General features: G+C 27.1%; 1 long non-coding RNA gene across 15 annotated transcripts in view; it reads left to right on the top strand.

Annotated features, from left to right (window-relative positions):
- LOC107447133 (uncharacterized) overlaps positions 1-20,851 on the top strand; it is a 90,093-nt gene that overhangs the window by 63,199 nt on the left and 6,043 nt on the right. For 7 of the 15 annotated variants that reach the window (XR_015429320.1, XR_015429326.1, XR_015429321.1 and 4 more), the window contains 3 exons: positions 9,949-9,996; positions 16,546-16,659; positions 18,615-18,750. This is a non-coding gene — a long non-coding RNA (uncharacterized LOC107447133). The remainder of the gene's footprint in view (positions 1-9,948; positions 9,997-16,545; positions 16,660-18,614; positions 18,751-20,851) is intronic. The other 8 variants (XR_015429330.1, XR_015429332.1, XR_015429324.1 and 5 more) reach the window with 3 other exon arrangements.

The raw sequence follows: 20,851 nt of genomic DNA on the forward strand, positions 1-20,851 counted from the left end.
TTCTAGGAGATTATAATAATTATCTTCAGTGTTTATAATAAATGTCTTGTTGCGCTGGTTGCTCACATTATAATGATGCACCATTGCACAAAAGATTCCCCAAAGCTATGAAAAACGTTCCTAAATTCCATTTGCTGTACTGGAGAATTTCAAATTATTTATAAAATTCATACTTTGGAACACCATCTCCATTAGCATCAGTCTAATATATACTTCCCTGCCTATACTTTCCTTACAGTGTTTTGTTTCATATTTAATTAATTTTTTTAATTTCATAATTTCTGCCATTTTATTAATATTAAAATTAACATTTCTCTTTCTCATTCATTTTCGGTTAGTTTGGTTAAGATCTCTCAATTCTTACTGAATCGAACATAGAGAAAAATAATATCTTATATTAATTCTGTCCTTTCATACGTTTGTTAAATTGAGATTTTCCTAAATAAATGTTGAAAAGAATTAAATTTCTTAAACGCAGTACCTTCAAGTTCAATGTTCAAAGAATTGAGTTTCTTCCAATTAAATTAAAAATGAATTTAGCTTCAAGCTGAATGATAGATGAGTTGAGTTTCAACATATAAAATATTTAATGAATTCCTTTCCTGTAAAATATTAAACGATCAATTAACTGAATACCTTCAAGTTCAATATTCAACGAATTGTCAAAGTAGAATAAATGTCAATGAATTATTCATTTTATAAACAATTTTTAAATGAAAAGATGTTTTTCAAATTAAATGTTAAATAAAATTAGCTTCTCTAAATTAAATATTAACTGAACCTCGTTTCTTGAAATTTAATGTTAAATTTGCTTAGTTTCTTCAATTAAATGATCAATGAATTAACTTCTTTTAAATAGTGTAACATAACTTACTCTTCTGGTCCAAAAAATTTATTACAATCTTTCAATATTATTATGTCAGATGCGTAAAAAGATTTGCAGTTAATTATTATTATTTTTTACTTAATTGATTAGCAAGCTGGTTTAGACGAGTTCAAAAACATGCTTTGTGCAAGGAGGTATTTTTCTCTCTGCGCATCTCCTTTTTTTTCTATTGTTATCTGAAGAACTTACCTTGAATTGATACTAAGAGTAATTTTTATTAAACTGGTTTCACAAAAAAAAAAAAAAATGCCGTATGAAAATACCTCTATACCTTAGAGCGCCGATTATACGAAAGCCAATTGATCGGATTATCCAATTTACCAAATCAGGACCAACTTACCAGATTCCAAAAACCATGTGTTTTTTCACCCTTCTTAAAAAAATCTCAAAAAAGTTTTATTTATTTTTTAATTTTCAGAATATCTGTAAGGTGCTGAAAAATAGTTTCTTTTGTACCTTGGTCATATTAAGAAGAATCTCACTTTCTTAGCACCTAATTCCAATGTGAATGACAATTCGTTTCTTATAGCCGAACAGGTTTCGATAAAATTTTAAAATATTGACACTTTTAAACACGCCATTTGTAATTCGCTTAAATATGAACTACTGCTATTTTCAATCCTTTTTTCTGGAAAAAAAGTATGAAGGGAAGTTACTAAAAAGCATTCTCTTAGCTTTTTTTTAAAAAAGCTGTCTCATTATCCGGATTTTTCGTTATACAGATCGGTTTTGGTCCCAATTTGTCCGGATAATCGCCCCTCTACTGTTTGAAAAAGACATTCATAAACAGTTACTTGATGCTGAAAAAGTCAACATTTCGCATTAAATACATTAAAAATTATTTCAAAATTATATGAAAGTAAAAATTAAACACAACTCTTCGTCAAGAAATTAGTTTTCAAGCAATTCCATAAAACGGGTCTAGGATATATAATTTTATATTCGCAGATTGTACGCAGAAATTTTATGCAATACTGCAGGCAAATCACGTCTAAAACCAGACAAATAACCTTTTTTTTTTTTATCAATTTGGAGACATTTTTCGCAATATGCAATTAACGAATCGGCGTTCATTCATGTGACCTATAAAGTGTATACCTACGCTTATCAACTCTCATTCATGGTTAAGTGAGAGTTTAAAAAAAAAACACTTAGGATATACCTGAATTCATTCATAAAGCTTGTCACTACACACCCCGTTCATTCTTACAACGTGTGTTTCATTCATATTATTTTCTACGGCGCCTTTTTAAGGTTGAATTGTGAAATTGAACATACATCAACGAAAAGTTGTAACGTGAACTGAAAACAAAGTGATTATATCTTTGAGAATAAGACGATAAGATGTTACTCAAACTCATGAGGACAAGCATAAATGCGATATGATTTTTAATAAAAATATGAAAATCCACTCTGACATATTGTAATATACAGGGTTATTCATAATTCCCTCCGGGGTTTCGAAGCGTTATAGTAAAAAAACGAAGACGAATATGGCAAAAAGGAACAAATGAAATTATTCTGAAAGTATTCAAGTTTTAATTTAAGCAGTTGCCGGTAGATGGCAGTAACATGTACCACTGAAGCTAGTTGTAGTAAACATAAGGTTGTAGTAAACAGAGGGAATTATGAATAACGCTGTACTTCTACTTCTATTGAAATTAATCATCTTCTTAAGTTAAATGCAGGGTGTTCTCTAAATGCTGTCCTTAATGTACTATTTTCAGTATTCCTATCGAAAATGTCGTAATCATATTCATCGAAACTTGATCATCGGTCTGATCTTAGTTACTTTCGCTTAATAAAATTGATTTGGTAATTTGATTTTAGCAATTATTTGTCGCAATTCATTGACGGGTCCTTTGTGTTCTGTACATAAATATCCCTTTTGACGATTTTAGCCTGAGTCTCAATAACTTAATTTTTGATAATATACATTTTATAAAACTGATAATAGTATTTAGAAACCCAGAAAATATCGATCTATTCAAACGAAAATAACCATACATTATGTTCTCATTATCGACTTTTTAATTTTTTTTTTTTACTGAAACGTGTAATATGCTGTAAATGTTGCCATGAATGCAAAATGTTTAATCATTCTAAAAAATACCAGGTGTTTTTAGGCAAACTGTGAAAGCTTAGAATTGTTAAATATTTTGCCTAGTCATTGAATAGAAAGCATTTTTTAGAATGACAAATGCCCTTTATACAATATATGTTAAGACTATTACTTAAAAGGCTTCAAAAATACAAATGCTATTTTGGAAAATGGTTACAAATGAATTGTTTTTTTTCTTTATCAGACTGAAAAACTACCATAAGAAATTTCATTATACATTTAGTTACGTAGGCAATCTATGAAATACCTCTACATTTTATAAAATGCCTAATTATTTCCTACTTTACCATTAATTGGCATTGTTTATAATGCTTAGACAAAGGGTGAAATATTTAATCGCTTTCTATATTGCCGGCTTCGTCAATTATGCTATATTGCAAATTTAATCATTCATGCTATATTGCTAATTTCATCATTCAATAAAATGTTTTGATATTCAATAGAATGTCGTTTTGTTATATACTTTTGGCATATACATTTGAAATGCGATTCATAACAAAACTAAAATATAATGTAAGGGAAAAATCAACAAAAAAGATGTACTAATTCATTGTTTTTATAATGCAATGTATCAGGAACATTATAAATACAAGTTCCAGTACTTCCTGTAGCATTAAATCTTTTTAAAATAATTTTGGTGCTCCTCTATTTTTTTTTTTTTATTTTAATGAAAAAGATATTAATTCGGTTTGTATATATCTGAGAAAAATATTTCCAAAAAGAAAATGAAATGCTAAGCTAATGAAAACAAAATTTTAAAGATAGGCTTATTATTATATGTAATTCTATGTACAGTGGACAAAAAGAAACGGACTACCCTGAATAACTATAACGTAATGATCGAATCTTCACGTTCTAGGACTCAATAATAAAAATTTGAATAGGTGATATCAAATATGCTAATTAATTAGTGAAAACGATATTTTAACTTACGAAATCAGACACAAAAACGTACTTTCTTTGAATAAACATAACTTTTTTTTGACGGATTCAGCTTTTCGATCCCCGAAATATAAGAATTAGTCTCAATCTGAGAAATACGGTCCCAATAGTTTTAGTCAGGAGAGCGGTTCAAGTTTGAACCCAATAATGTTAGTTTTGACTTTTGCTTACTTCACCTTGCTTCAATAACTTTTTAAGCGAATTGAAAAATTTTCACACTCAATTATAAAATTCGTTTATCCAAGGATAATTCCACGCAAAAAAATTTTTTTAGTAAATATTTATTATTTTTTATTATTTTATTCAATTTATTATTTTATTATTATTATTTTAATGGACAAGATTTTGAGTTGGAAGGTGTACGATTTTTTTACATAATTTTAGAGAAGATAATTTTGTAAAGCAAAATAAGAAATTTGAACAATATCGGTCGAATTGCACCTGAGTAATCGAATTTTAAAAATTCAGATATTCGCTGTGCGATTTTGAAATCTCTTAAGCCACTTCCATTAACTTAAATCTGAAAGTCATAAAAAATACAAAAATTAATTATAACCTAATAAACTCTTATGTTGAGATTTTCGGATAAATAGATATATGAGTTTTATACTATGAGGTGTATACAGTATAAGTTTTAGGAATGCCTTTTTTAATTCATTCATAATTACTTGAATTTTCTCTCAAATTGCTTATTGTTACGCATTTTTTTTTCTTTTTTTCTTTTAATTACTTATTAAAAAATGAAATATATCGTTCTACTCATAATATATGGTCATATCCAACATTTAAGCGCTTTAAAAAGTCAAACCAAAATATTTTATATTCTTTTGACATTAATGCTCAAAAATAATTTATTTTCACCTATCCAGGTGATAGTAATCTAAGTATTTCATACCATTTGTTTAACTTTTAATGATTAAGAAGTATATCACTATACAACGCAAGCCTATATTGCTCCCTTATCTGTGTTATAAAACTTTTGAATGACAGTTGGCCAGGGCGAGGTGGGTAGGGGCGATTAAAAGGGGTTGGTTAGACATAAAACAGAAGAAACAGGTATTACGTGATCTGCGTACACACTTAAGACACGCGTTTACTTTAAAACAGTATATCAATAAAAAAAAAGAAACGAAAGTTCTTTTTTTTTTTTTTTTATTCTTACCCCCGCAGGTAAGCGAACAAATCTTCTATCGTATGTCAGAGGTTACTGTGGACTCCGCCCCAAATTCATACGACGGTCTGCGACCCCTCTGGGCTTTAAGAATTAAAATAAAAACAAAATAAAGCAGGCGTAGTCCACGCGCCTAGTCAACAGGCACCAATGGAAGCATCTGTTTGCTATATCGCTCGCCGCCCGCGCTATATGGGGCGCAGAAAGACCATAGGGCGCTCATTTTAGAGATCTAGATGAAAAGAATGCTACAAAATTAGTTCTGAGTTTGGGGTTGTAGTTTTGAGGGGTTTACGGGGGTGTTTTTAAGTTGATCCGGGCATTGCTTCGTCTGGATAGCCTCGGGGCCGGAAGTATGAAGGTAAAAATATTTTTATGATTTTGTTGGCCGACATGATTCAACTATTATTTTTATTTCGCGAAAGAAGGGGTTGAGCAAGTGGAATTCGCTGTCAAAGAAGGGATTGTAATTGCGAGATGAAAGGTGTGCAGAATTTGGCGAATGCACCAGGTTTCTATTTTGTTCCAGTGTCTGCTTTTGCCCTCGATCGAGTGTCCCCGTTTTTGTTTAGTTAAAGTTATAGTTAAGTTCATTTGTTAGATTAGATATGATGACAATGGATAGAAAACGCTTTTCAAGAGGCAAATTTTCGTGAATTTGATTTGCTCTTCCTTAAATTCAAAAAAATGCTTTTTGTACAATTGTCATTTAAAAAGCTCACTGTTCACGATGTCACGTTTAGCACTTATTTGTTTCCGTAATTGATGTTTAATAGCAAACAGTGCAGTGTTAGAAATTTTGGATCGTGTTGAATTATAATATGGTTCAAATTAGACCAGAAAACAACCTACATGGCTAGTCGACAAAAAAATGGAAACTTAAAATAAAGAAGAAACTGATCACGTTCTCCTATCGTTTTTTTTTTTAATGAAAATTGTTTAATTATAAAAGTACATTATTGCAGAAATAGATTTTAGAAACATAATTTTGATGACGTACAGTGTCCAACTGATGTCTAATATCCCCAAATTTTGATCCTTCAGAATCTATCCTTTTGTTGTGGAGAGATTCAAGTAGAAAGAGAGTACTTTAATAATTCAAGCATTTCAAAGTTATAATGCATACATTAAATGTATTTTGCCATCCCAAATGTATTTAAATAAAATTCCTTAACGTTAGTATGTTTAATTAAATTTTATCATGTTTATCTTATTTTTACTGTTGAATTAACTTTTTATAGCAGATATAATATGATTTTTTTTTAAAAAATATGTAATTTAATTCAAGCAAAATTTTTTTGTTGCATAAAATGACTATTGGATGAAAAGGACCTATTAATATCAGTTACCGACTTATTAGGTTTAGGAAAAAGTGGCTACTTAGTTATTAGAGTTACCGGTCACTGGCTACTAACTGAAAATTTAAATTTTCAGATATAGTTCAAATTAGCTGCACCTTAATATGTTTCTAAGTATGAATAATATCACTTTACTAAACAAAATTGTTGGCACGATTTTAGCATATTTGTATCCTATTACGGTTCATAGGTAACCTATATTAATGTTAACTGATTTTTCTGTAAGCGTAGAACTCAATAGAAATAAAAATTATAGAAATTTTAAAATATGAAGTAATGTTCTATGTCTTTTAATTTATTGAAATTAATAAAAATTATGAAAATTTTAAAATATAATTAAGTTTGAACAACTTTTAAATTTTTTAAATGCTATATATTGTTATACAGCTATATATTGTAGTTAATAGATAACCTATATTAATGTTAACTGATTTTTCTGTAAGCGTAGGACACAATGGAAATAAAATTTATGGAAACTATAAATATAAAGTTATATTTGATTTATTTTAATTTATTGATACTAATAAAAATTATGAAAATTTTAAAATATATAAAAGTTTGAACAGCTTTTAGTTTTCTTTAAATGCTATTCAAATTTCACGAATAATATTTTTTAAAAATTATTCCGTAAAATGAAGCTTGTTATACAGCTACAAATTGCAGTTAATCGATAACCTATATTAATGTTAACTGATATTTTTGTAAGCGTAGTACGCAATTGAAATAAAAATTATAGAAATTATGAAATATAAAGTTATATTTTATTTCTTTTAATTTATTCATAATAATAAAAATTATGAAAATTTTAAAATATATTAAAGTTTGAACGCAGTTTGAACAACTTTTAATGTTTTTTAAATGCTATTCAAATTTCACGAATAATATTTTTTTTAAATTATTCCGTAAAATAAAGCTTGTTCAATAAAGCGATTTCATTTGATCTGATTTATTTTTTTAAAAAAATTCTTATAATAAATAAAAACAATCGTTTCTTTTTATTGATAAACAAGTAAAAATAAAGTAGAAGTTCTGAATAAGAGTACCATTAAAAAGAGCGATTCTTACAATGCAAAAATGAAGCAAAGTGAAATCAATTCACTACTAAACTGTTTCACTAAAGTGAAGAAAAACTTGCAAACAGTAATATTGAATTATAAAATTAATTGTTTCTAGTATTTATGTCCATACTGCGAAATTTAAAAATAATGATACAATATAAGTTAACTATTTCTATTACTTTACGTGTACGCTTATTAATTGAGTATATAGTAAGTTTTTTAAGTACTTTAAATGATGATTTAATAATAAGATTATTTTAGAATTTGCTTTTACTTGATATGTATGATAGAAATATCAAACAATAAAAGTAATTAAAAACAAAATTCAAACGGGTTTAAAAATATTTAAGAAGATACCCCTATTTCTGCTTTAGAGATGTTTAACTGGTCACACCCGTAATGGTATGTCACACCCTTTGCGCTTAATAAATATGATTAAAATATGTATTAATTATTTTTAAATTTAAATACTTTGAATCTAAACTACTTTTAAATGTAAAACAACACTGTCTATAGTTAAGACCATTTTTCCATTGAAATACAAATAATTACTTTTTTGTTAAAGGTGTGGCGTAGTAAATAAAGTGATTTAAATACACTTATATGTTTTAAGGAAGATTTGTTTGCTTTATCTGTGAGAAAAAATTACCATAATTGATTAATAACTATGTAACTAATATAAAGTAATTAATTTAAAATAATTAATTGAAATCAGAATGATTAATTAATAGGGTTATAATTATTGCCTCAGACATACACATTATAGGAAGATTTGATTAGCTGAATTAGTACATCATAAGAACGTTTGGTCAGCTGCATTTATACATTACATGAATGTATGATTAGCTGAATTTATCATTATATAATATACATCATTACATATTATATATCATTATAGGAATTATATATCATTATCATTATATGGTTAAGATTTCTGAAAATCTATCACATTATAACCAAGCTATTTTTAAAGACGATCACATTATTGTTATAAAATTTTCAAAACAAAAAAATAATAACATTATGGCTAAGTAATTGAAAAAGCGTTTTTGTATTATTATTATTTTGAAAAAATGATTACATTAATATTGTGGGAATTAAAAAGTGATTACTAAATGTTATTGCATTGTTGTGATGATTTCAACAAGTGATAGCAGATTCGCCTTGACTTTAAGATGCGATAATAATCTTCGTTTTGATTTTTAAAAGGCGATCATGTTATGACTGAAATTTTCAAAGATCGATCACATTATTGTAATGGTTTTTAAAAAACATAATCACATCGTTATTAAAATATTTTTAAAGCACAATCACATTATTGTTAACTTTAAGAGAGTTATCGCACAATTAAGATGTTCTTATCTGATTCTTTAACTTATTTGATAACTTAAACCAGCATTACTATTTACTTTTTATTCTATAAAAAAAGTACTGAAAATCTGAATTCCAGATGCGGCTATTCAAAGAATAGAATGAAGTGACGCAGGTTTGAATCGCAGGGATGGCTGGTTGATACGAATTCCGCGCTCGACTCGCATCAACCACAGTACTGACGAAAAATATCCTCAGTGGTAGACTGGTTACGGGTTAGAGTCCCCTTGCTGTTCGGTTAACCTTGGGAGGTTTTCGTGGTTTCCCACTCCGTGTAACGCAAATACGTGTTAGTTACATCAAGAAGTCCTCCACGAAGGAAGATTATACCCAATACTTGATAGTGTAAATCCCTTATTTTTTGGATCGGGTACAAAATTGCATGACTACCGAGTTGAACATTGGTAGTCATAAAATCAAAAATTGTGTCGGCTGTTTAACGATGGTTATAAAATTTAAAAAAAAATCTTAATTCGAATATAATTTTAATTTATGATTATACAAAAGAGAGAGAAAAAGGTAATTTGATTTTTATCCTTTTTGCTAGTGCAAATAAATTCAGCTATTTTTCATTTTTTAATGTCTTTTAATATTTTTCAAATTTTTTTAACTATTTAAATAAAAATAAATCAATAAATTTTAAGAAAAGTTGAATTTTTTTTTTGTCAGCAACGTCATAGCCAGTTCCGGCGAATTGTGTAAGTACCGATATTTTTTATGTCACTACAAGGCAGAAGATAATTCAGGGAAATAAATTTTAAAGCAAGACAAGTTTTCCATCATTAAAGTAGAATCTAAAATAAACCTATGAAAAACTGTGAAGATTAAATACATTGAATATATTAGTGACAGCTAAAAGTAAATTAATTTAATGAATCTGCTCGAATCTTTGCCAAAACTTTCATCACACCGTTTCATGCTCTGATAAATCTTATTTATACAGAAATGTTTTATTTTGGATTATATATAGTATTGTTTACACTAGATAATAAATAAATAAGTAAATAAAAACCTACTGACATTTTTTTTCTTTTATTAAGGTCGAGCTAAATAGTGTTGCTTTGAAATATGTGTTTGAAAAACTGAAGGTATGAATTTTATTCTATCTAAAACAACGAGTTTTTTCTCAAATAAATTTCTACTTTTTATTTATTTTAAATTGAGTCTTAATGCATGGTGTTTGGTAATAACCTCATTTATGTTTAAAATTTTTGTCTAAAATGTAAACATATTAGAGATTTCAAACTATTAGCAAAGCGAGAAAGAAGCGAAAGTGCTACAGAAATATCACGAATCACTGATAAGAGCGGTACTAAAAGCATCAAAATATGTTTGATTTTTTTTTTTTTTTTTAAATATTATTTTCGTAGCATCGTAAAATAATATTCTTGATTCAATGTAGTACAGTTATCTTTGTTGCAGTACATAAAAATTAAAACTATAGATATATATATATAAAGCAAATATAGAAAATAAAACAAGAAAATAGCCATTTTTTACTAGTATAAACTAACACTATCATGAATGACAAACTTTTTATTTTGTACTTGTTTAGAAATAATATTGTAACAGCTGTTTGATTATTGAACTTTTTATTTGTACCTTGAAATTTTGCGACATTATTGTTTGCTTTCATTGTTATATTTTTAAAGTAGAAAAATCCTGTTTCATCAGTTTTCTTAAAAAGAGCAACAGAAGTTTGCAGAAAAAAAATTTAAAAAATACAAAAACTCATTAAAAAAGTATTTTTAAAATGAAATATTTTATATGTTTGAAATTGAATTATTTTACTACAAATGTACATTTCTTAAACAAAATATAGTTATTTTAGCAATTTCATCTATTTTTAAGTTGAAACTCGTTTTTTTAAAAAATAATATGTGATTTTAAAAACTAATATGTATTTTACTAAGTGCAAATTAATGTGTATTAAATTTATAAATACTTATTATAATATTAAATAAGCCCAATATCTCTTTGAATTTTTTTAATCTTTTCTTATTTCCTTTATTAACAGATATAAATTATTAAAATAGAACTGAAAATTTTGACCTTAAAATAATATTCTTACAGGTAAAAAACAAGCTTTTAATTTGTTTTCCTTTCAGAAAAAGTAATAAATAAAATCTTCTCTGATTACTGTCAGTAATGTTTGGTTTAAAAAGTAAATTATAAATAATTGCTACTTTTAAGCCAAAAATCTTTATTTAAACGTGGGAGTATATTAGTATTACACATTAGTATAATACTAATATACTCCCACGTTTTAATTATTCAAGTTTATACTTCATTCAACTTAACATGATGCCTTTATAGAAAACAACATGTTTTAATTTGTCTTTCAAAAAGGTCATAAATAAAATTTTCGTTGATTCCTTAGTATTATTTTATGGTTAAAAAGCAAATTGTAAATAATTCCTACTTTTAATCCACAATCATTTGTTTAAATGTGGGAGTGTTTGTATTTAATTATTTTTAATTATTCAACTGCATACTTCAGTTAACTTGAACTAATACTCTTATAGAAAACAACAACACGTTCATAATTTTTTTTTCTTTCAAAAAAGTAATAAATAAAATTTTCTTTTATTTTTTTCTATAATTTTTAGGTTAAAATACAAATTACAAATATCTCCCTTTTGTAACCCAAAATTGTTAAATGTGGTAATGTATGTTCGCAATTTATTTATTTCAATTATTCAACTTTATGCTTTATTCAACTTAAAATAACACGAACAACACATTTTTATTTCTTTCAAAAAAGTAATAAATAAATTCTTTGATTTTTTTCCTATTATTTTTAGGTTAAAAAGCAAATTATAAATAATTCGTACTTTTAATTCAAAATAATTTACTTAAATTTCGTAGTAATTTTCATTTCTCAACTTTATATCTAATTCAGCTAAAAATAATACTCTTATAGAAAACAGCAAGTTTTTAATTTGTTTTTCTTTCAAACAAAAAGTTTGAAATAAAATTTGTTTCTATTGTATTAATTTATTTTTAGCTAAAATATCGAATTATTATATATAATCCCTACTGATAATTAGAAAATATTTATTTAAATATGGAAATGTTAAGATTTTATTAATTTCAATTTCTCAACTTTTTATAATGTTTTGATAGGAAAAAAAAATTTTCCCCGGTGTGACTTGCTTGACATAAAAAGAAAGAAGTCAAAGAACAATCTAATGTGACTAAAAATAATACTCTTATAGAAAATAGCAAGTTTTTAATTTGTTTTTCTTTAAAAACAAGTTTGAAAAAAAATTTGCTTTTATTGTATTCATTTATTTTTAGCTAAAATATCGAATTATACATAATTCCTATTGATAATTAAGAAATATTTATTTAAATATGGAAATGTTAAGAGACTTTATTAATTTCAATTTCTCAACTTTTTATAATGTTTTGATTGAAGAAAAAAAAATTTTCCCCGGTGTGACTTGCTTTAAAATAAAGAAAAGAAATCAAAGCTTCAAAACTAAAAATTCGTTCTTTAAAAGCAAGTATGGAGACAGCACAGACAAGCAAATATTTAAAAAGAAAATTTTTCATTTCTGTCCACTCTAGAGGGGGAATTTCCGTTTCGAAATATCTCTTCAAAACTTTCGTAACCGCCTTTTGCTAACAGAACTTTTTTCAACGAAAAAAAAAAATAATAATAAAATAAACTAAATGAATTCCTTTCTGTTATTTTTGTTTTTTTCTTTTGGGACAGGTTTTTTGTCCATTCACAGGTGCACCAAACGTGTCGACGTGCGTAAGGTTCACCTTGTAAAATGCTAAACAGCACTTTTCCTTTAAGGAACATATATTTTATTCCTTACAGTGCATTAAAACAACTAATAGAAAGAAAAAAAAGGGTTCGTAAAATCCATTCATAAAGTTGAAGATTACTCTAACAGAGTATGCTGCGGAATGTTCGGTGTGTTTTTGCGAACCCGCAGGGCAATCAGCACGTGTGTTCTGAGTAGCATGCAAAATTTGAATCTAAGCGTTCACTTTCATAATCATATAAATTGACTTTGATTTTGTGCTCATAAAATAAGGGATTGCTGGCAGTGTTAATGTTAATTGCTAACTTCCTTGGTTAAATTTTGTAATTTGTATTTGTCGCGTGAGTTTAGTAAACATAATGTAAGCACAAAGCTTGGAAATAGCTATTTTGTATTTGCTTAATTACTATGAGTGTTGACACGGATTTTTTTGTTTACTTTGTGCGGCTTCTTTAATTTCGGTTTTATTGTTTAAAGACTACATATTTGTTTTGAGTAGCTTAAGAACAAAAATTAATATGGAAATTATGGGTGAAGGAAGTTGGGTTTTTTTAAGGTGACTGACCGTAGTTTTTATTTTAAAAGCGGAAATATTTTCCTTTTTCCTGAAAGCAATATTCTGTTAAAACCTTAAGGAGGTTTACGGTGATCGTATAAGTTAATAGATTCGCATAATATCATAAATAGGTTAAATGTTTGTTTTTGTTTAAGACCAAAATCAAGTATTAATATAGAAAATCTTATTTTTACCAGGGAAAAACCAGGGTTGTGGACTCGTAAATGTGCCCTAATAAAAAAAGGTGTTTTTAGGTTTGTTTTTAGGTTGATAGATGTAAAGAAAATGCACTTGAGACTTAAAAAAACGAGTTAGTTTTTTAAACAAAAATAACCTTATCAATAAACTTCAATTTAAACCTCATTTACACTTCATAAAATCAACCTCATATGTAACTCAACAATACTTTTAGTTAAAATCTCGTGAAATTATTCACCCCTTAAATATATTTATTTGATTGAAGTGTAGAAAAGATAATATATATACATAAAAAAATCCAAAACAAACTCATTTATCCAACCTCATTTCTATCCAACACAAAACAACCTCAGGTGTGAATAAAACAACTTCATACACCTTGATTATATACCAATGGAGGTTGATTTTTAAGCTGGTTTTTGTATAACCTTAAATAAACCTTAAATCAACCATTACTCCTCAAATGAACCACAGAAACAGTTTAAATTTTTGTAAGGGTGGTTTTGCATCATTTCAACATTTTTCTAAAATATATTCTTCAAAATTTAGCCATTAAATTTAATTTTATGTCAGCAAAATGTTATTTTAATTTTTTGCTATTACATAAAATGTAATTTCAATTTTTTACTATAACATAAAGTATAATTTTAAAAAGCAACTTTTATTGGTAAATAAAAAACAGAAATATGTAATTTGAAATTAATATCTACTTAGTTATGAAATTAATACTGGGATTCGGTGGAAATTTTAATTGATTCTAAGTTGGAGATTACTTCTCAGGAAAGTTTGGAATTGTGATTGGAGTTGAACATTTTAACTACACTACTGAAAATTACGGATGAAATTGAGGTAAAAAATACTGGTAAACTGAATGCAGAGTCCATAAAATCCATTTCAAACCATAGTTCTTATAATAACATTTATTCAATTACTGTGATTTTACAGTAAATCTTACTGTAAAAATTCCGGTATATCAGATTTTTTGTTCCATAAAACTTTAATGTTAAAAATGAATTTCACGGTAAAAAGTTCTGGCCTTTTCCCAGTGTTGGTACTTTCAATCGCAATTTGATCTCGATTTTTTCACACTGCTCAATTTTCACAATTATAGGTTTTTATCAATCTGTGATCTTATCAGACTGTGCTATCAGAGAGCTAATTTTTTCTACCAATCAAATATCGGCGTTGTTGATACCTTTACTGAGAAAAATTCTGGTAAAATTGCCATACTGTATGGTAAAGACATTAAAAAAACATAATTCTGGTTATAAAACCAAAATATATGGTATTTAAACAGCTCATTTGGTATTTTTTCCATTCATACTGTAGTAGTTTGTCGGAAATTTAACTTCGTGCCATTGAACCCTACATTCAATTCAATTCAATTGCCGAAAATTTAGGTTTTCAAAAGTATGATTCTTGCTGTCCAGAATTTAACAAAAAGTACAAAACTGAAAAGTAAATTTAACCATCGTGATAAACTACCAAATTTTACAATATTTACCGAATTATATCACATCCTAAAACACCATGTTTTATTTTAAATTTTACCAAAATAATTACCATAGTGCTTCGGAAAAAATTACCGACCTTTTTGATGTCCTCACAAAGCAATAAACACAGTTTTGCAATATTTTACCATATTCTCATAGTTTTGACTATGCTTTCTTAAAATGTCATGGTTGAACTTTAAATTGCAATGTGATTCTTACATTTACAAAACATTTTGAGAATATTAAAGATGGTACCTATCTCTGTAAATAAAAATTGATCTTTTTCTTAAAATCTTTTCGCAGAAAAAATAGATTTCTTTAACTATAGAATAACAAGCTTGGTTTCGTCTCTAAGACTCAATACATTTTTTGACATTTCTCAGTAAATGTTTCTTTAACAGAAATAATGGTCAACCTTCTGGAACTAGACGCATCATCTTTTGAATATTCCACTGAAATTTAATTTTCCTACCAATAGAACAACAAACATGTTTTCGTTTTGAAACATAAAGATTGCAAAACATTTTCTGGTAAAAATGTTTATCTATGAATTTCTGAGACACAATTATTTTAGATTTGTGCATTTTTTTCTAAAAAGTTCAAATCTGTTCTAATAAACTATAAGCTTTCTAAAAACTTAGGGTACATTTTCACAAAATGACTATCGTAATCTGTCTTCCGTAAATCATTACGTAAACCTTATAAAAATAGAGCTAACTTAGTGCAAAAAATAACGTTTAGAAATAAACTATCTTTCTTAACTGTGACGAAAAATTCGTTTAGCAATGTATCAAAATAGATTTTAAACAGGATTCATTAAACAAGACACGGGAAACTCCTAAATTTCTTTTTACAAATTCGCCTCTTATTTCTAAGATATGTACATTTAGATTGCAAAACGATGTTTGGTAAAAATATTTATAGTATAACACTTTCTGTGACACGATAATTTAGATGCAAACCCTTATATTCTAAGATGTTCTAAGCTGTTCTAACAAACTAAAAACTTCTTGAAAATTTAATTTAGGGTACATTTTTTTTCAAGAAGAATATTGTAATCCATCTTCAGTCAAGCATTACATAAACTTTCAAGAAAAGAAAAACTTCTAGTATAAAAAAAAGTTAAGCCTAAAAACAAAATAACAACTTTCTTAGCAGTCACAAGGGAAAGTAGTTTTCGAAATTAAAAAAAAAAGATGTTTAGCAGAAACGAAATTCTAGAAGACCCATAAATATGCCTTCTATAAACGATGCTTTTGCACTGAAAATGGAACAGGAGGACAAGAAGATGTAACGACTTCAACCGGTCTACAATGTATCAAAAAAGATTCTAAGCAGACGATATTTTACGAGTCGCGGGAAAATCCTCATGTTCTTTTTACAAATTCGTTTCTAAAAATACTAGACTGAGACGTCACATTACTTTCATTTAACTGTAACAAAATGTCTTTTCAGAGAATTAATATGCAATTTAGTAGCTCTGACTTTTGTCAAAGACATTCTTTATTGTTTTATGAAGTTTCTTTATTGCAAAATATAGTTATGGAAGAGTTATTAGGATTTTTAATGAAAATAAAAAAGGTAATGAAACTTATATTTTTATTTTTTAAGATTCAGAAAAGGAGGTTACTGTGCATAAATGATAAAGTTAGAAGGAGGAATGTTTCAGAAATCTAGGCAACCTTGGTGGATATGTTTTTAAGAAATCGAGTGTTAAAGGGCAAGGTATGGACTAAACTATTATCACTTTATAATTAAAAGTAACCAATTACTTTTTGTCAGAAATAAAAGTAACTACAATTTACGATTATTTTCATTTTGCCGAAATCATAATTTATGATTACAATTGCAATCAAATTTATAAGTAATGATAATTAACGAATACAATTGTAGTCGAGTTTACAAGCAATTATAATTTAATACAACATCTGTTGAGATTACAAGCAATCATACTATTACAGTTGTAAACAATATCAAAAGTAATCATATTTTGTGGTTACAATTGTAGTCACTAATTAGAAAAAAATTAGTGCCGTCAGGGAAAATATTATTTGGTGTATCAGCTATAATGCTGAATTATACACAAATTTTAGAGAATAAAACATCGAAAAACTAATCAGAAAGAGTAATATGATGAAAAACCATTGTGGCTGATAAATTACGGGGAAAACTGACTGAGACTGCATTGGTCAGTAACTGACTGTAGTGCTAAGAAAGAAGAAGAATTGTTCTTAGGATTACAAGTATACATAATTTATTCTTAGAGTTTGTGAATCTGAATTATTATAAGCGATGATTAAAATTAGTTTATTCGGAATTTTATGAATAAGTTACTTGTTCTTTAAGCTCTTAATTTATAAGTGATATACAATTTTATTTGTAACTTTGAATCTCTCATAAAATATAGTTTTATGCTAAAATAAATACGTGGACAAAATAATAAAATTCCAAAAATCGAAAGAAACAATATTGCGCTGGTTGTAAAAACAGTGAACTTCACTTCTACTTTAAAAACTTCAGAATTACTGCTGTGATAATTAAAGAACTCACTGGAAGAATTTATTCAGTGCGATTTTAGTAAATTTGGTATCTTTATTAGATGTATATAAATTATCTGGAAACTGCATATAAAAGAACTTTTCAAAGAGTTGGCAGAATAAATTAATATTCTATGTTTACACCCGATAACAACATGCTATTTAAACGTGGAGATTACATAATATATATAATATGAGTTTTCAAACTATGAGTTGGAATATTCTCACACTATATTCTTCAGTTAAGTAGATATCGGGTGTCCAAAAACTGAACGAATATTTAAACAAATCCATTAAAAGAAAACGGAAGTAGTTAAAAACAATCGTCCTCTTAAGAAACCAGTTAACTAATATCACTAAGTTCAAAAAACTAGTACCGAGGGTGTGCGGTATTGGTCCTCGTTAAACTGTTCTACCGTAAAGTGCTCGACTTCGCGTGCAGGTCGTCGGGCTACCGAATCGGGGGTGCCATCCCCTCTGCAGAGGATCAAAATTGTGATGGCATGTCTTCGGATCATCCTCAGGGGTGTTTCCCAGATCGTCGCCAATAGCCCATCATGCAGCTCTAGTATGACGTAAATTAACTACAACTACTCAAAAAACTAGTAATGAAGTTTGTTAAAAGATGGCGCTTCTAAGTTGCCAACTGATAAAAATTATGAAACAATGTTTTTGAGCTAACCACCATTTGTAGCAACAACAATGCGCCGGTGAAGGAGAAAATTAACTGAAACCTTTGTAAATATTTCAAGTATAATAGTTTGAGATGCAAAATAAAGTATTGGTTCAAAAGTTTGTCAGTCAGCAGTGCCATCTGTTGATGAACTTAGCAACTAATTTGAAATTTGGATAGTATTACTTATTAAATTTCTTTGTCAAAACGCAGTAAACTGGACATTTTTATTTATTTGCGTTATGCTTTAATTGGTGTTATTTCAAATTTATAGTCATTCTGGGGGCACTTAATGTTTACCCCAGCATTGCGTTGATACTTATAAAATTATTTACAATTTTAAGTTAATATAGAATTATATTAATGTTTTTATGGTAATTTTTGCTTATTCCAAATATTTTATTCCTTTTTACTAAACACTAACCTTCTTTGTGTTTGTTAATAATATCCATTTCTTTTACTTGTTTCAGTCGAAGCTATGGGAGAACAACTACAATAACATGATAGAAAAAATGCTATACTGAACTGATACTGAAAAGTGAAAGAGTTATTCGATATCAGCTCTCTGATTATATTCATTAAAATACGCTTGATGAAACTTCAAAGGTAAAAAAATCTTATTATTGATACAAAAAATTTAAATTGACACAAAGATTAATAAAATTGATTGATACTTTAATACAAAGAATTATTTTGTAAAAGAAAGGTTAACTTTTTACTGTGTATTATTTGTTCTTTTCAACATTTGTTTAAATCTATACAAAAAATTAAGTTTAATTTTTAAGGCATCTAGCCAATAAATTATAAATTATTACTTTAATCGTTTTAAAATAAATTATTAAATTATTTTATATTAGATTGTTATGTTGAATTGAGTGATTTCCTTCTAAACTGAATTTTTGAATCGGATAAAAAATTTCTTTTTTCCATCGATAACAATGCTATTGTTCTTGAAACCCCAGATAAATTTTAATTTTAATTATTTTTTGACGTAATTATTTTTTAACTTTATCTAATAAAACAAAAAGTTTTACTGTACAGTTTGGCTTAGTTATTTTTAAGTTGATAGCACGACACTTAATTTTAGCAAATTTTTACAGCACATTATTAAAACATTACTATATTAAATGAATATTTTATATAATTTTATTATTGGAAAAATATACTATTATTAAAAATGGGCCGACTTTGGCTGATTGGGTCAGTTAATAAAATAATAAAATAATAATGATTTAGTTAATAAAATATATAATGATTTAGTTACTTTCCAGTCGATTGCATGACACATTTAAACGCTTTTTTTAAATATATTTTTACAAAAATTATTATATTGAATAAATATATTGAATAAATATATTAAATAAATATATTGAATTGAATAATTGTATATTAAAAAGCATACGAAATATTGTTAAAAATGGGTACTTGGCTTTATAATATATTTCATGATTTCATATGCATCAGTTCGTTAACTCATATCAAGTTTATCACTTTATTTTCAATTCATCATTTTCAGACTCAATTTTTCAACCTAAGTTTATTTATTTTATAATAATATAACAGACGTTACACACAAAAAGAAGGTAGCAAAAAATAAGGAAAAAAAAATACTAAATCCTAATTCATAATAGAGTCTTTCTAAATTCAGTAAAAGCTCAACATTGTTTTTTCAGCATCTTAATAAAAAATTTTATTGCTATCTATTCAGAAACATCTGTCCAGTTTATGACTTTTAGTTGTTCTGGTTTGTAAAAAAAATTAACATTTATGTTCATTTAATCTAAAATATCTTCTTTTTATCACTAACAGCTTCAAAACTATTAAATTAAGATATCGTTTAACAGAAAACTTAGAATAGGATATGTATTTTTATGACTATTTCTATCGGCTAGTTTGATTCGAGACAGTTAATTTGTACTAATTGCATTCGTAATAATTACACTTGCGATAATTATATGCTGACTTTTCTGCAAAAGGACAGCGAAATTCAAGGTTCAAAGAAACGAGATTTTAGATTGATAAATATGAAAAATTAATAATTTGAAAATAACGAATTTTGAGCCGCGATGGCTCAGGGGATAGAGCGTTCGCATTCCAATGAGATAAACCGGGTTCGAATCCCAGCGATGGCTGGTCAATGCGAATCCGCATTCGGCTTGGACCGACCATAGTTTTGAAGTGAAATATCCTCAGTGGTACTCCTATCATGGGATAGAGTCCTTTGCAGTCTAGGCATGGGATAGAGTCCTTTTCAGATAGAATACTTGATCCAGGAGTTCTCTTGTCTTCTGGATAGGGTTCAAAATTACAAGGCTACGGAATTAAACACTAGTAGTCGTAAACCCATAAAGTGGGAGAAATAAGGGTTTGTTTAATTGCTTTATTTATATATACTTAATATTTTAATTGAAAATTTCTATATATTTTTATTTTATATTTGAATTTATTGTATGTTTTTATTTAATTAAAAATTGTTACGATTTTCAATTTTAGTTTATAGTGTAAAACTATCTTAACGATATGCACTGTATTGTACAAAATAAAATTACCTATGAAAAAGATAACGAAATAAATGTTAGTAAATGTAAAACTCTGTAATATCTAGATGTCTCAACAATTTCAAAGTCCTGCATTTTACTTTTCATTGCTTTATTTGTGTATATTTTATCTTTTAATAGAAAACTGTTGCAAGTTTCTAAATCAATAT

Source organism: Parasteatoda tepidariorum, chromosome 9 (assembly GCF_982258835.1).
Source record: "Parasteatoda tepidariorum strain Cologne lab strain chromosome 9, Ptep-v5.0, whole genome shotgun sequence".
Lineage (NCBI taxonomy): Eukaryota > Metazoa > Arthropoda > Arachnida > Araneae > Theridiidae > Parasteatoda > Parasteatoda tepidariorum.